This window comes from Nelumbo nucifera, chromosome 4 (assembly GCF_055504915.1).
Source record: "Nelumbo nucifera cultivar China Antique chromosome 4, China Antique-T2T, whole genome shotgun sequence".
NCBI classification, from domain to species: Eukaryota; Viridiplantae; Streptophyta; class Magnoliopsida; order Proteales; family Nelumbonaceae; genus Nelumbo; species Nelumbo nucifera.
This window is the reverse complement of record NC_142652.1, coordinates 82510909-82527672: the sequence shown is the minus strand read 5'-3', so window position 1 is coordinate 82527672 and position 16764 is coordinate 82510909.

The window sequence follows — 16764 nt, the reverse complement described above, 5'->3', positions numbered from 1 at the left end:
TAGAATAAAGTCATTCAGCATTTGGATTAGTGAACTTATTTCTAGTTTTTATCAACAATTCTATTTTTATTATCATCTGGATGATGGTTAATTTTACACGGATTATATGGGTTTGAGTTATATGCAAAATCATGAATGATTCTGTATAATTTCAAATCCAAACTGAAATTAACCTTCTTTTAACGTATAAAGCCACAAACTGGAATGGTCTTGTGGCTTCCAAACAGCCCATGATTGATTAGTAAATAGAAATGACTAGATATGGGAATGTGTTTTCTACCAAATTTCTGAAAGTTAAAATGATTATTTATTGTATAATCTAGAAACATTTTAGTTCTTGAAGAAGCTTGAAGATCCAAGAGGGGAATTCAGGTTGCTTTATGACACAGTGACACTGTGGCTAAGTATTAAGTTCAAAGAATTGCCTAAAGAAATCAAAAATCAATACATGGGAAAATTTATGATCTTGATTGATCTCTTGTGGGATGCAAGGAATCTAAAGCCATATGAGTCTAAAAACATTTCTGCTTTGAAACTGGTTGGTAAATTGGAGCTCTATTGTCAATATGAAGACTGCCTATTTAATTGGAGGCAACAGTGAAGTTTAACGGTGGGCATTGAAGCATGGTGTGAATGAGGGAATTCTGGATAACTACTTCAACCAAAAGTCCAAAATTGAAATTACTGAAATTCACTACATGCTCTGCTCACTTCTTTTGATACTAATATCTTTTTGTGATGTGAATATAAGGGCCAATATCATAGCTCATGATTTTTTTTTTTATGTCAGGCTAATCCTCATTGAATATGCTCAGATTACAAGAGACTCACTAAATAATACACATCAACAGATCCAACAGACACACAGCTCAGAAGTAAATAAAAACCCATGCACGCAGCAATTAAGACTAAAAGAAAGCAACGTTTTAAAAAATGATCCGGAAAGGGAACCGTTGTGGCCATCAGCTTCTGGGTTGATGATTTGACTGTACAGTTCGAATGGATGGCTCATTTTGATAAATAAATTAAAAAATAAAAATAGTTGAAAATAAAAAAAGGTTAAAACTGTTGAATGGATCGACGGTTTGACCACTTGAGTTAATGGATTGTTGATTTTTTTAATGGTTTTTTGTCAAAAATCGAGTTTGGGGTAAAACAGAATCGGTTGCCTGGACAGTTCCTAGGCCGAATACTCCTACCATCCGGATCAACAGCGGTTTGAAAACCTTAAAAGAAAGACAAGATAAGCTGAGCAAAGAATCGAACAAACGCCACGGAAGAGAAGGCCAAAAAGCCTCCAGCAAAGATCACATAACCAACAAAAATTCCCATAACAATGAAGGACTAAACACAGCCTAGGAAAAACTACCAAAACAAACATAGAAGAAAAACACTTACAACAAAACTTTCCAACTCAGACCGAGATCACATAGCTCATGAGTTGTCTTATGGAGAAGGAAGCAGATTTATATATTATACAGCAGCTAATATGCTGATGCTCATTTAAAAAAAATCAGCCTATTTTGGCTTTCAACGAAAAAAAACAAAAAAACAAAACAAAACATAAACGAAATAACGAAAAGGCTTCTCTGCCCAATCTTGAACATCACAAAGTTACTAACTTCTCTAGCCAATTTTGAACAGCACAAAGTTTATGCATTAGAAGAAAGTCGCAAATGGAGAAAAAGGGGTCAAGGGGGAAGTTATTAATGGTACATGGCACTTAGCACAAGAAGAGAAGAAGAAGAAGAAGAGTCTCAATTCCCTTGTATTTAAAAAATTTATAACCATTGAATCAGTATTTTAAAGTGGTAAAATAAAAGAACACGGGAAGGTTTCGATCGATTAAATTTCTTTTCAAAATCGTCAAAAAGAAGAAAAAACAAAAATCCCACAAGTGTATGTGATGGTGCGCGATCTGACTACTCCTAGCTGGAGGGCGATTCGGACTCCAGGTGGACGGCGAGCTGGATCAATCTGCAAAAAATCTATCAGAGAACCCGGGGTAGCTAACCCGGCGAGGTCGCTCCGATGCTTAAGTCAATAAGTATGTTGTAAATGCAAGCTGAATGCTTGAGAGCTTGAGTGCTAGAGAGTAGAGTAATCACACATCCCTTTGCCTTGAGGTTTCCGTCTTTATATACTGGAGTAATCATGGGTCTCACGAAAGAGCTCCGGCATCTCCGAGGTGTGGAGATAAGGTTCGTTCCGCTTTTGAAGGAGCAGTATGTAGATAAGGCTTATCGTTTCACCTTCGACTCTGGTGGAGCCGGGACGAGTTCTCATCGTGATCTCGGAAAAGTCAAGATCTGTTAGCTCATCGTGATCTCGGGTAACTTGGGATCTGTTGGAGAGGCCTCTAGAGTCGGTTGTGTGGCGATTCGGGTCATTAGCTCCGAGCTGGTACTTTGATTCTTTAGTCTCGAACTGGATTGGATGTCGAGGTGGTTGAATACCCGAGCCCCAAATGTTGCGAACTAGGCTTGCCAGGCTGAACTGTCATCCCTTGATCAGATCACGCCCATGTGTCCCCTTCTTGCTAGGTCGAGCCAAATCACCCTTCATCAATTTCCCCCCACTCCTCGATCCAAGGGTTTCAACTCGATGCGGGGAGTTCATGACGAGTCCAGGTGGATTTGACATGAGGTCTAGGCGACTTGACAGGCGAATCGTTGGTTGGACTTGTTCGACCGCCCGACTCAACCCAGGAATAACCCAGGTCGCGTCTGAGTCACGTGCAGACGTCACGCCGTTTTATAAACTCCGCGGACGTCAAAACATGCGCTAAATCGATTTCAACCTCGGGGGTCGTGCAACCGGTTTCCCTAGGAGCCGTCAGATCGACCGTTGATCCCCAGATATGTTGGCTATAAATAGGGGCCAAGGGGCTCATTTTCCTTGCCACAAGTCCACAAATCTGCAATCTTTGAAATCGCGTTCAAGTCTTTCAGTTCGGTGTCTTTCCGATGTCGCCTTCCTTTCTTCGGTCTTTCTTTTTGTGAGTCCCCCTTTGCTATTTCTTTTCGATTCCGCGTCTTTTTAGTATGTCTAGCTTTAGCTTTGATAGTCTCTTAGACGAGAGCAGTGAGTCCGTTGGAGCCGAAGTGGGTACCTCGGCTCAGACCGTGGATCCTCGTCCTACCAAGGTGGTTACTTTGGGTCAGGATGCGGTCCGCGGTCCCCCCAAGGTGAACTCACCTTGGCGGGAGCGAGAGGCCTCAGGTAACCTGGCTTCCACCTCACACCAAGGTCGGCTGCCAGACTACTTCGACATGTCGACAATGACAGCGGACAGGCTCCTAACCTTAGTAGCGGTACAGACTTCCCAACGACTTTGTGTATAGCATCCCCTTAGGCAACTTCCCTTGGGATCACGATCACAATGAGATCGTGATCTTCGAGGAGCAGCTTATAGTTGGTCTTCGCCTTCCATTTCACCCTCTCATAGTCGAGATCGTAAAATTTTTTAACATCACCATAGATCAATTACACCGAAACTCTATCCACAACATCGTAGGGACCATTTCACTTTTTCACGATTACAACCTTCCCCTTGACCTTGACGTCTTTTCTTCTATTCTTAATTTGTCTTGTGTTTTGCCCGAGCATAGGCGAACTTACTATCTGTCACCTCGCCCTGGTTTCAAACTTTTGCACGAGTTCCCTAACAAGGTCCCGGCCTGGAAGAGACGCTATTTTATGGTCCACAACACCGAGGGGTGGCCTTTCCCGACTCATTGAAGGGGAGCCATCCAGGACCCCGACGTTAGGTTGGACCTGAAGACAAGGGAGGTGCTCCGATCTTGGGCGGAGCTCGGCCTGAAGTTCGAAGACTTCGTGACCGAGAAGAAGCTCATGCAGGCCGGTCTGAGTCCTCCTTTTAGGTCACTGTTTGATGTACTTTTTCTATTAGTTTTACTTCAGTACTGTATCTGACAGCTCGTTTTTTGTCGCAGCTATCATGGACGACATCCCCACCAACGAGCTCTTCGGGAGTATGAAGAGGGGGAAGAAGAAGAAGAAGAAGAGAGCTTCCAAGAAGGCTCGTGTTGAGCACCCACCAGCTGCCGTTCCTGAGCCCGAGCAGCCATCAACTGTCGATCAGCTTCCCGTGATAGATCTAGTCGAGGAGGACTCGGGCAAGCCCTCCCCACCCCGCGTGCCCGAGGAGGCTACGTCTTCAGAGCCCGTCCTTGCAGCTGCCACTTCTTTGGGCAGCGACGACGCAGTTCGGAGTATTTTGACTCCAAAATTCGGCCTTCTCAAGAGCAAGGACGCGGTATTCGCTGAGGAGGTCGCTTGTTGGGCCGAATTGCCAGTTGCTCAGCTCGGGGCCAGAGCAGTTACTCACTGTATGGTGGTAACTTCTCGGACTTGTCTTTTCAAACTATCTTGTACTTGGATTTTTTGTATACTGATGCTTGTTTCCTTCTCTTAGCAGGCGAATTCCTCCATCCACGCCTTGGCTTATCAGTCCGAGGTGAACTTGAAGCGGACCCTCGGAGCCGAGGAGTCTTCCTAGAAAGCCCACGCCGAACTGAACTTATCTTGTAACGAAAATAACCAGTTGGAGAACGATGTGCGAGCTAAGAAGGAGCTGCTCACTCTGTTGATGTTGGAGAAGAAGGAGCTCGAGCAGCATGAGGCGGCATTGAAGAGGGAGGTGGAGAACCTCGAGGCCCATGTGAAGGAACGAACCGAGTTACTTCTTCAGGTGATGGAGGAGGCCAAGGCTAAGGTTGTTGAAGAGTACAAGTCCTCACCGGAGCTTCGGGAAAGGCTGATCAAGGTAGGGACAGCGGGTTACCGCAAAGGATTCAAACTCAGCAGGTGGTTGACCCAACGTGAATTTCCCCAGCTCGACCTTAGTGCCATAACCACATCGAAGATCACAGAGGAGATGGTCGTCGAAGCTGCCCAAGATCCGGACTTTGAAGCAGAAAGTGACGACGACCTACTCGACGAGGATGAGGAGACCGGTGCTGGCGAGGACCACATGAAGACAGATCCTCCTGTCGAAGCCTCCAATAAGGATGAGAAGCCCCGAAGTGACTAAATGCCTCTTCTCTTGGACCCCCCTTCTGTAATACTCAATACTCTGAGCCTCCAAGCTCGGTTCATTGTAATTTTTTTTGTACTAAAAATTCCATATTAGTGAAATACAAGTGTTTTTGTAATCTTTCTGTGCAAAATTTTTTCTAAGTGTATATTACTCCTGAACTGTCAAACTAAACCAAATAGGAGTGAACTTTTTTTCCAAGTGTAGGTTACCCCGAATTGTCAAGCTAACGAGCTGGACTCCAAGTAGGAATAACCTCATATCGTTGTACGCCGAGGTGGGTGGACACTGTAGGGTATATACCCGACCTGTCTGCACATGGGCTACTCGCTTAGGTGTCAGTTATCCCTTGGTGCCGAGCTAATGGGCCTGACCCCAAGTGGGATTAACCTATTGTTGTACGCCGAGGTGAATTAGACATCGTAGGGTTTGGACCCAAGGTGTCTATGCCTCACATGCGTCTAAAACAGGTCTGCCTATGCCGAAGAAGCGACTTGGACTTGTCTGCCTATGCCGGAAAGGCGGCTAGGACTTGTCTGCCTATGCCGAAGAGGCGACTAGGACTTGTCTGCCTATGCTAAAGAGGCGACTAGGACTTGTCTGACTATGTCGAAGAGATGACTAGGACTTATCGCAGTGTCGAGGTCTTATGTCAGCTCGGCGCCATGGCCCTTAGGCTTCTGGGAGTGACTCGCAGTCCTCTCTCTAGTTTGGTCATCCTTTTTGACCAATTCAATGGTTACAAGTAGTACCTTCTCAGGTTGTCGATATTCCATGCTCGAGGTACCTACTTCCCTTCCAAAGTCTCGAGCTCATACGTGCCTTCCCCGAACACCCGTCTTACTCGGTACGGACCTTCCCAATTCGGTCTGAGCTTACCAACGCTGGGCTCAGGTACCATAACCTTCTGAAGAACTAGGTCGTCAACGCGGAAGTGTCATTTTCTGACCCGGGCGTTATAATACCGAGCTACTTTTTGTTGGTAAGTTGTGGTTTGGATGTAAGCTAGGTTTCGTACCTCCTCTACCAGGTCTAGGACGGTATGGAGCTCGTCATCATTCACCTCCTCATCGTAGGCCCCCAACTGTAACGTGGGTACCTCGATTTCTACCAGGATCACCGCCTCTGTGCCATACGTAAGGTTGAAGGGGGTTTCACCTGTAGCAGTTTTGATAGTGGATCGGTAGGCCCAAAGGACACTTCTGCTTGCACGTTCGCCTGGGGGTGTTTCACCGAGGTGAAATTTTGTTGAATTCCCATTTCGGCACACCAGTTTTGAAACTTGATATCCTCGAATTGCTTCCCATTGTCGAATATCAGCACCCGAGGCAGCCCGAAACGACATACTATGTTTTTCCAAAAGAAATTTTGTATGTTGCGGGTTGTTATCGTTACCAAAGGTTCGGCTTCCACCCACTTCGTAAAGTAGTCTACTGCTACGACCAAGAACCTCCTCTATCCTGTTGCTGGCGGGAAAGGGCCAAGGATGTCAATTCCCCACTGCGCGAAGGGCCATGGGCTAGTGAGGTATTTCAGATCAGCAGTAGGTCAATGGTGAATGTTGGTGTGCCTCTAACACCTGTCACACTTCTTGACGAGCTCGAGTGCATCTGCCTTCATCGTGAGCCAGTAAAAACCTTGTCGTAACGCTTTCTGTGTGAGAGCTCTGCCCCCCAAGTGTCCGCCGCACAAGCTTTCATGGGTGTCGCGGAGTACATGCTCGGCTTCTGAGAGTCGCAAGCAGTGCAGGTAGGGGAGCGTGAAAGATCTTTTGTACAGTTGTCCGTCTATAAGAACGTACTTAACTGATTGGTGCTCTACCCTTCGGGCCGCATTGTGTTCTGGTAGGGTCCCGTGAAGCAAATAAATTACGAGTGGGTCAATCTAGTTCGGTTCCGCTTGCGATATGGGAGCGACCTCTTCTGCCCCCCCCCCCCCCCCCCCGAGAATGCTAGGCCAAGGTAAATCCTCTATGTACACGGTTTGCATGGTGTTACTACTCGCACTGGCTAGTCAAGACAAGGCATCAGCCTCAGCGTTCTCAAACCTTGGGATTTGTCTAATGAAGTAGGAGATGAAGCCGCGCAGGATCTCTCTGACTTTGGCCAAATAAGCTGCCATAGTAAAGTCACAGCCTTCATACTCACCAGTGACTTGGTTGACCATTAGTTGCGAGTCGCTGCATATAACGAGGTCCCTTGCTAGGGTTGACCCGGCGACCAAGGCTTCATATTCTGCCTCGTTGTTTGATGTCACGAATCCGAACCGGAGTGAATATTCCAGCTTCACCTCGCTTGGGCCGTACAAAATCAGTTCTACACCGCTTCCCTACTAGTTGGACGAACTATCGGCGTAGAGGATCCAAGGCTCCTCGTCCCAGGTCGGTCCTGCTCTAACCGGGACTGGCGTCGCACTGGTTGAAGCTCCCGTCGTGTGTTCAAGCTCGGGGGTTGCGGTACTGAACATGCATTCTGCTACAAAATCGGCCAAGGCTTGGGATTTGATTATCGTTTGAGGCTCATACCGGATATCGTACTCGCTCAGTTCGATGGACCACTTCGTCAATTTGCCAGACACCTTGAGTTTGAGCAGAATTTGCCTCAGAGGTTGGTTGGTGATAACGACGATAGTGTGGGCCTGGAAGTACGGGCGAAGCTTGCGAGCTGCTATGATTAGTGCATATGCTAATTTCTCGATCTTCGGGTACCTGGTTTTTGCATCCTACAAAATTTTAATAACATAGTAGATGGGTCGTTGGACCCGATCTAATTCTTTGATTAGTATTGAGCTAACCACCTCATCGCTCGCAGAGAGGTATAGCTTTAATACACCCCCTTCCTCGGGTCGAGTTAAAACTGGGGCAGTACCTAAGTATCTTTTCAACTCGTCGAAGGCGATGTGGCATTCTTCAGTCCATTCGAAGTCCTTACTCTTTTTTATAGCTTTAAAAAAAGGTAGGCAGCGATCTGCCGACTTGGACATGAAGCGGCTCAGGGTGGCTATCCGGCCAATCAGCTTTTGAACCTCTTTTATTTTGCGGGGTGGTCTCATATCTAGGATGGCTTTTATTTTATCCGGGTTGGCCTCGATGCCACGTCAGTTGACTATATAGCCTAGAAATTTTCTCGAGGTGACTCCAAAGATACTTGTTTGGATTTAACTTCATGTGATATTTTTGCAAAATTTGGAAAACACTTTTTAAATCATTCAATAAAAAATTCAAAAACTGGGTCTTCACGACCATGTCATCAACATAACACTCTATTTTATTGCCGATTAACGGCTCAAAAATCTTATTTACAAGGCACTGAAAGGTTGCCCCGACATTTTTTAATCCGAAGGGCATGACCTTGTAAAAGTATAACCCGAGCTCAGTTATGAAGGCGGTCTTCTCTTTGTCAGCAGGGTCCATCCTAATCTGGTTGTAACCGGAATAAGCGTCCAGGAAGCTCAACAACTCATGCCCTGAGGTTGTGTCCACTAGGCGGTCGATCTTGAGTAGCGATAAGCAATCTTTCGGGCAGGCTCTATTCAAGTCGCTGTAATCGATGCACATGCGCCACTTGCCATTGGCCTTTTTCACCAAAACTAGGATAGCCACCCAGCTCGGGTAATGGACTTCATTGATGAAGTCTGCCGCTAGGAACTTCCCAACCTCTTCATCAACTACCCTCCAACGTTCCGGGGCGAGGTTGCACTTCTTCTGCCTTACTGGCCTGACTAAAGGGTCGGTGTTCAATTTGTGAGTTATAACTTTTGAATCAATTCAGGGCATTTTTGCTGCGGACCAAGCAAAAATGTCCAAGTTTTCGAGTAAGAAACTTACTAGCTGGGAGCGGAGTGGTTCGTTGATCGAGGCACCGATCTGGAGAGTCTTGGTCGGTTCATCAACAAAGACCGGTATGTGGACTGTCTCCTTTGTCAGGACAGCTCGCTCGTCAATGTACTCCGCAGGTCGCTCGAGCTCGACATCTTCTCCTAGCTTCGCCTTCCCTTTAAGAGCAGCTACATAGCATTTGCGCGATTCGAGCTGGTCACCTCGCATGACTCCCACCCCATAATCAGTTGGGAACTTCATCGCCAGATAGTAAGTAGATACTACCGCACGTAGAACATGCGTGATGGGCCGACCTACTATGGCGTTGTAGGGGGAGGGAGTCGCGACTACCAGGAAGGTGTGGTCAAACCACATGATGTTTGGCCATGTGCCAGCTTCTACAGGTACTGTGACTCGCCCAAGAAGTCTGACCTCCTCGCCGCTGAACCCTACTAAAGGAGTGTCAGCCAGTTTTAGGTCGCTCTGATGTAGCTGTAATTTATCGAATGTCTCCTTGAAGAGTATGTCGGCCGAGCTGCCCGAGTCTACCAATATCCGCTTTACTTCGAAGTCATTGATCCACAGCTTTACTACTAGGGCATCGTCGTGAGGATACTGGATCCTGCATGCATCATCCTCAGTGAAGCATATTGGTTCTTCAAGCCAAGGTCATTTTGGCAGGTTTTCCTCTTCGTTTTCTAGCTCATGCACCGAGGTCCTCCCGGCTGTCGATGTACACCCCACGATGATGAACCCGCCGGTAATCATGTTAATTACCCCATGGGTCGGTCTCTCTTTTGGCAACTGTCGTGGCGGTTGCTCGTTCTGCCTGCTAGCTTCTGGGGCATTCCTCCTCTGATCTCCCTATTGGTCTGCTTGTCGATCTGCCTGTCTCCTTTCTTTGCGTAAGATGAAATTCTTCAAGTATCCGCGTCTAATGAGTTCCTCGATCTCATCGCAAAGGTTCCAGCAGTTCTTTGTATTGTGCTTGTGATCTCGATGAAAGTGGCAATAAACATTCAGGTTTCTTGCTGTTGGGTCTCCCCTTAACCTGGGAGGCCATTTTACGAAGGAGGAGTCCTTAATGGCCATTAGGATCTCTCCTCTTTTAGCATTAAGGGTGTGTAGTTCGTTCTCTCCACAGGAGGGGTCCTGGAGCGCCGACCTGATTTACGAGATCGCGAGGGGGACCGACTTCTAGAGTTGTTTCTTCCCCTGCTTGAGGACTTGCTTTTCTTCCTCTTCTGCCCGCCACTGCTCGTTCCTTCACTTTCTCTCTTCCTCTTCTCCGGTGGTGGGTTATCGACCTTCTGATTGATCTCCTCCTCGGTGCCAATGAACTGGTCTGCTAGCTTAAGGAACTCGGTAATGTCCTTCGGTTTGTTTGCTACAACATGCCATTTAAACTCCTTGTGGGTAATTCCCTTCTTGGTTGCAGTGAGTCTCACTGCTGGGTCGAGGTCTGGTATCTGCAGGCAAGTGTCATTGAAGCATTTGATATAGCTCCTGATCGATTCTCCTTCCCTCTAAACCACATTGAGAAGGCTTTCTTGGGACTTCGGACACTTTTTGTTGGTGATGAAATGTGCAATGAACAAGTCAGTGAACTGCGACCATCTTTTGATTGAACCCGGCATGAGGTTCTGGTACCAAGTTCGAACTACCCCTTTAAAGGTAGTAGAGAAAGCTACACATATGCAAGACTCATCAGCCCCAGCTAGGTGCATCTGGGACTGGAAAGAGTCCACATGGTCGTTAGGATCGAAGGACCCGTTGTACTTGTCTAATGGAGGCATCTTGAAGTTTTTTTGACATCGGGGTCACCAAGAGCTCGGGAGACAGAGGAAATGACTTGCAAAGTAGTGGAGGTGCGGTCTTTGTAGCCACCAAGCTCGCTTCTTCCTTCCCTTTGGTTTTCTCTTCTCGTTGGCTTGGCTTTGCTAGTGGGTTGTTCTTGACCGAGGTACGTCGTGTCTTGCGACGTCTCCACTGCTGCTTCTTCACTGGCTCAGTGTTGGTGCTACTGACTTCAGTTTGATCTAGTACTACGACCCTGTCGCGAGACAGATCCTGGTTTCTCGAGGGATTTTGGGGCTGACTATCACGAGAGATGGAGAGGTCCTGTCTCGAGTTTTCACCTCAAACCCCGAATTGGTTATCTACTCGCGAGCCATCATTCTCTTGCTGTGAGTGTCGAGGCGGATTCAGTTGACTGTCGCCGGATCTATTTCTGAGATTTCCTTGCGAGGCCAGTGAAGTGTGTTGACCGTCTCTCCTCCCTCGGGGTGAGACCTGACTCCTAAGAGGAATCAGTGCTTGTGAGGTCTCTTCGCCCCAATGGGGGGATCGATTGATGTTCTGGTTAATCCCAAGGCGATTCAGGTTCTAACTGTGATGGGGCCCTGGGTGCCGAGGTGGGACCAACTGCTGGTTTGGTTGTAGTGGGGGGAACTGGTGTTGATATTGCTGGTAGAAGTAATACTGCTGGTACTACTGAAACTGCTGGACTTGCTACATCTGAATCTGAATGGCCTGGACGCACTGAACGAGGTCGTGGAACTGAGAACTCTCCACTCCGGGAGGAACCACAGAGGGCTTAGAGAAAGTTGCGCCTACCATCGGTGGAAGCGGGGCGCTCACCTATGCGATGCTCGATGGTGCAGTTACTGATGGGACTCCAGACGCTGTGAGCGGAATGGTGAATTGTTCGATGCACACCGTAGGAGCTTGGGGAAAGGTTGGCTGTTGGGCTTGCCCCCCCGGTGGTGTTCATCTCGACGCTTTTTCCGATGTGGTTGGAGGATGCCATTGAAGTTGAAGTTGAGCTAAAGCTGCAACGAGGTAGGAATGACCTTTCGATCGAATTCCCACAGACGGCGCCAATTGATGGTGCGCGATCTGACTACTCCTAGCTGGAGGGCGATCCGGACTCCAGGTGGATGGCGAGCTGGATCAATCTGCAAAACAATCTATCAAAGAACCCGGGGTAGCTAACCCAGCGAGGTCGCTCCGATGCTTAAGTCAGTAAGCATGCTATAAATGCGAGTTGAATGCTTGAGAGCTTGAGTGCTTGAGAGTAGAGTAATCATGCGTCCCTTTGCCTTGAGGTTTCTATCTTTATATGCTGGAGTAGTCATGGGTCTCACGAAAGAGCTCCGGGATTTCCGGGGTGTGGAGATAAGATTCGTTCCGCTTTTGAAGGAGCAGTATGTAGATAAGGCTTATCGTTTCACCTCCGACTCTGGCGGAGCCGGGACGAGTTCTCATCGTGATCTCGGAAAAGTTGGGATCTGTTAGCTCATCGTGATCTCGAGTAACTTGGGATCTGTTGGAGAGGCCTCTGGAGTCGGTTACGTGGCAATTCGGGTCATTAGCTCCAAGCTGGTACTTCGATTCTTTAGTCCCGAACTGGATTGAATGCCGAGGTGCCTCTACACCGAGGTGGTTGAATACCCGAACCCCAAATGTTGCAAACTAAGCTTGACAGGCTAAGTTGCCATCCCTTGATTAGATTGCGCCCATGTATCCCCTTCTTGCTAGGTCGAACCAAATCACCCTTCATCATGTATGGAACACTGATGCATTATTGATTGTTTAGGTTTCGTTTGAAAGGAGTGCAAAACTATAAATACAAATATATAGAATACAAAACCTTGTATTTCATATATATATTTACACTATACATATATTTGTATTTATTATCTTTCCAAACGGAGCCTTAGTCCCATAGTGGGCCCTGAAAACAGATTCGATTTTCTAAAAGGCTCAAGATTTGGAGGCAATTTCTAGCATAGTGACATAGTGGGCCCTGACAATATCAGTATAAAAGTGCTAAATCGTGTCGAACAAGATTTCCACCTATTTTACGTATGAAAAGTTGAAATCTTAAAAAAATGAGAGAGAATTAAAAACATTTCTTTTCGTTGATCATATACCAACATACAAATCAAATTAGTCATTCAAATTTCATTCATTATCAAAAATCTCATTCAGTTCCGTCTAAATTAAGCTATGAATCTAATTCAAGTCCAATATAAAGTTCAAATCAAGTTCAAATAATCTAAAGAATAATGATCATTCATTCACCGGCTGGGAATAGGGTCCATCTCTCTTGTCATGTCAGAAATGAGTTGAGATCTCTGTTTTAAAAAAAAAAAAAAAGCAGAAATGGGGTCGCATTAAACACTGATTTCAAACATCTCCCATGAATAAATAATATAAAAGTATGGAAAATTTTTTTGATACATGATGGGATGTGCCTGTGAGGTAGGCGTGAGGAGTGTTGTGTAAAGAGTAGTTCGATTCATTAGGGAGAGTTTGGCTTTTATCGGGGCAAGTCAGTGCTCTCACCCTTCGATCAGCTCTTTGCAATCTTGCATTAAGAATATCTCCTATGAAATAAATCACATAACTATAGAGATATTCCTAACACAAGGTTGTAAAGGCTGTTGGAATGGGCTTTGCTCTGACTGAAGCCAGACTCCATCAAGAATAAGGTCTATGCCTAGAATGGGATCTACTCCTCACAGAACGCACCACACAGACCTCACAGTCCCATCCCACCATGCATTGGGAACATCTCCCATACTTTGTATTGGTATTCATAAAGAAATGTTCTCAATCTACGGTGGGATGAAGCTGTTAGGCCCGTGTGAGGTGCGCAAGAGGAAATCCAGATTCCTACTCCTGGTGCCTATGTTACCCTGTTGATTGCCGTCTCTTAGTGCACTTCTAAAGTTGCAAGAAACATGGGCAGCTCGTCATTCTTGATCCCTATTCTGCAAAATGGCCTCATGTCCCTTTTTTTCCTTTTGAATGCCAACTAGTTAATGTCATACATACATATATACAAATATACATATATATATATATACATATTTAATAGTATTAAAATCATAATTAAATTATATGAATACTATAATAAATAATGTTAATCAATATAATTTTGTCGATAAATATTACTCTTAATTATTAGAACATTTTTGAAACGCTGGAAATAAAAATTACAAAATACAAACAACTGTCCTTATATACTGTTAATAGATATCAATAATAAATACTATTTATAAGGTAGTAAAGTTTTAAAATATAAACTGCTATATTAAATACTGTTAATTAATATTGCTAACATTTAAAGAATGTATTACTCGTGGGATGCATGAAGTGTTGGATTTGACTTTTGCTATTTAATCATTTTTTAATTAATCATATTTAATTATTTAATCATTTTTCTTTTATCAATTTTTTTAATTTTTAAACATTTTATTAATTGCTCGATTATTTCTTATTGAATTAGTCAATATTAATTGCTTGATCATTTTTTTTATTTGAATAAATTAAATTATTCAATATTTTTCTTGTTAATTTAATTCTTAATTAGTAAATTACTTAATCATTTTATTATTTAAGTATCCATTCTATAGTGAATAATCAATTATATTTGTTTAATCATATTATAGTACTTTTCTCAATTTATTAATTATTTAATAATGTTTTGAATTGTTTAATCATTTTTATTCATAGAGAAAGCAACGTGTGCTTACCCATGAATGAATTAAATTACTATTTCCTGAAAATGTGGGTAGTTGAATTTGAATTCTATTTCCTATAAAAATGGGAAAGTGGGCAGTTTGAATTAAAATTCTATTTCCTGTAAAAATGGGATGACATGCGTCTAACTAGGAGGGGGCTTTGGCCTGAAAGCCTTCCTTTAATATATATATATATATTATATGGCCCCATGCCCTAGATACACTGCTCTACGAACATTTTCTTCGTCACTCGTTTATCTAGGACCAAGTGTATGGCCTTATGAAATCACACGACATAGGGGTACAAGTCAGATGGTTGGACCAGGTTTATGGTCAATCTAGGCCCAACCCTAAAATTTAGGCTGAAGGACCAAACCCAGATTGAGTCCAAGGTCAAGCTTGATCTTCCCCAATCTGAGCCTAGCTTGTACCATAATTCGATGCACTTAGGTTGGGCTCGGGCTTAAGCCCATATATATATCACGTGTAAATTTTCAGGTTGGGCCCGCCCAAGTTGCACCTGTAACACTACATACTCCAATAATCAATGTAGGTGTTTGGCATCAATGCTGGGCATGTAGAGTTGTAAACACCATTTTCTTTTTTTTTTTTGTTTGGAATTGGTGCTGCCACATAGACTGTTTTATGAGAAAACAACATTGGTTTTAGTTGATACCAGTGTTGGCAGCAACGTTTTCAACATGGTCTATATTATCTAACGTCCAAGATGATGCCACATCATTGCACCACTGGCAGCAACGCACCGTTTTCTCAGAAAACATTGAATTTGGCATTACTCCATACCACACTTCCTTATTTCTAAGACGTGGTCTGGAGTAACGTTTTTTTGAGAAAACGGTATCAAACAAGAGGGTGTTGTTTGAAGCACCATTTGCTCAGAAAACAACATCAATGCCAAACACCCACAATATTGCTCAAATTTGTTTTCTGCAAATCTACCATCATCATGGGCCTCTGTGACAAATTTATCCACCAATTATTTCCAAGAATATACGAGGCCTATCAATGATTAAAAACTCATGTACCTTGACGTTCTTGTTCAAAGCAAAAGGGACAATGGATTTCATGAGCTTAATTGAGCTTATATTTCAATATTTTTTTATTTTTTATCTAAAATAAAAAATAATTATATATATATATATATATATATTTTAGGATAAAATACAAAAACCTCCCCTAAAGTTTTTGACAATCATAAAAACCTTCCTTAGAGCTTATATTTCAATATTTTTTTATTTTTTATATAAAATAAGAAATAATTATATATATATATATATATATTTAGGATAAAATACAAAAACCTCCCCTGAAGTTTTTGACAATCATAAAAGCCTTGCAATCTCGACCTACCAATTCGATCAAAAATCCATGTTTAGAAGAACCTAGTGCTCTCTTAACCGGAGTCACCTTTGTCTCCGACATCACCTGAGCAGTATCAACCAGTGCACTCAAATCTTTTGCTATAAAATTAACACGCATCATGAAATTGGGAAATTGAAATGAAAAGTTAAACCAATCTGGGATGGTTCGAGATTAAGAATGCTTAATCAGGTTTAAGAATGAAAAGGGCAGTTTTCATGGATACCTGTGTTGCCATCTCTAGATTTGAACCGGAAAAGTAATCCAAAGGGTTATCCTATACGATGTGTGGTTGTCTGTCTTGTTTGATTCAGAGAAGTGAATGATATGCTTAATCTGCATATCAAACGAGGGGGCTCGTCGAACAGGCCATGTGTTAACTTCCCATGATAGATTAGCTCTATGTTATCTTGATCATGTCTATCACCTATGATTTCTTTTCGATTCATTGATGCTGGCCAATAGAAGAACTCTTTTTTATATCAAAATTCCCAGAAAAGTATTTTGCTTAGCTATGAGGCATTTTTCTTTTCCCTCCGAAGCTCGATAAAGCACCATGCATGAAGCATGGGTTAATTATTCTAAAATCTTGCTCCATGAATAATAACAAAGAAAGCATGGGAGGAAGAAGTTGTTTCAGCTGGGTTTGACAGAGGTTACAAATGATGTATTGGGGGCTTTGTGGTTGTTGATGAGGACTATCCGAGTTGGAAGAGGTTGGATGCAATGATATTATTTTTCCAAAGTTTTGGAGATTCATATTAAACAAAAGAAAGTCTGGATGAATTTAGTAGTGGAAAGGGAGGATACCTCTTTGGGGAGGAGGACTTCTTCATGGCGAGGTAGGGCTGCAATGTTGTAACCTATATATGCTGATTTCCAAGCAAGTGCTACGGGAAATTAGGGGATGAAGTTAGCATGGGAAATCATATCATAGTGTTTCGTGTTTCCAACAGAGGGGACGTCCTTCCAACTTC